The sequence below is a fragment of the Pelodiscus sinensis genome, chromosome 2 (assembly GCF_049634645.1).
Source record: "Pelodiscus sinensis isolate JC-2024 chromosome 2, ASM4963464v1, whole genome shotgun sequence".
Taxonomy (NCBI): domain Eukaryota; kingdom Metazoa; phylum Chordata; order Testudines; family Trionychidae; genus Pelodiscus; species Pelodiscus sinensis.
In genome coordinates, this window is record NC_134712.1 from 197,272,114 (window position 1) to 197,273,138 (window position 1,025).

Genomic DNA, 1,025 nt, shown 5'->3' on the forward strand with positions numbered 1-1,025 from the left:
CTCATCTGAGTGTCTTATAACTGCTATTTTATAGAAGCTCAATATTATAAAGTACTGGCAGCAACCCACAGCTAGGATTAGAATCTGAAACAGGTTTGCAAATGCCTTTTGACAGTGCTAGGGCTGGGAGAAAAAAGAAAAAGAAAAAAAAGGTTATTTTGTAACTGTTGTTCGAGATGTTATACTATATAAAGCTTTTACCCTAGCGGTATCCACAGAGTCTATGCAACCCCATGGTGTTGTGCTGCTGGTGTAATGCATATAAGGTACAGCCAACCTCCTCCCACTCTCAATTCCTTCTTGCCAGTTTGTTCCGACAGAGGGGAAGCAGTTTGGGATTTGGAATGGATATGAGCCCCACACCTCGAAGAACAATTATTAAAGGTAAGTAATCTCTTTTCTTTGAGTGATTGCTCATGTGCATTCCAATACATGGCTTACCAGCAGTTCCTTCAGAGCAGGAGTCAGAAGTAGGGATGTAAGCAACAAGTTGACTATCTGATAAGCATAAGGTCTCCAAAGCAGCAAGGGGAGGGTGTGTGGGGGGGGGGAAGGGAGTAGGAGCCAGTGATGGGGGAAGCTGGCTTAAAAGTTGGTTCCTCCTCACCACCATCTCTGTTGGGGGGGACGGGGACGGACAGTGAGCCACAAATCAGCCAATTCCTGGCTTGCGCCCAGTCTCAGTACATTTAAAAAGCAGAGGTGCAGCATCTAAGAGCTAACAGGTGCCTAATACATTTAAAAGGTTGGTGCGCAGCGGGGGAGCGGGGGCGGAATTGGCACAAGCCGGAACAGCTGATTCCTGGCTCCCATGCGCTGCGCACCAGCCTTTTAAATGTATTAAGAGTATTCTTGCTTTTAATATATTTAAAAGGCAAAGCCGCAGCGGGGTTAGCTTCCAGGGCCGGATGCTAACTCCACTGTGGCTCCCCAGCATATCAGCTAATCGATTAGTTGATTAGGAATGTTAAATTTAGTTTACTCATAGTATGTGACAAAGGTTGAAAAAAACCACAGTATCAATA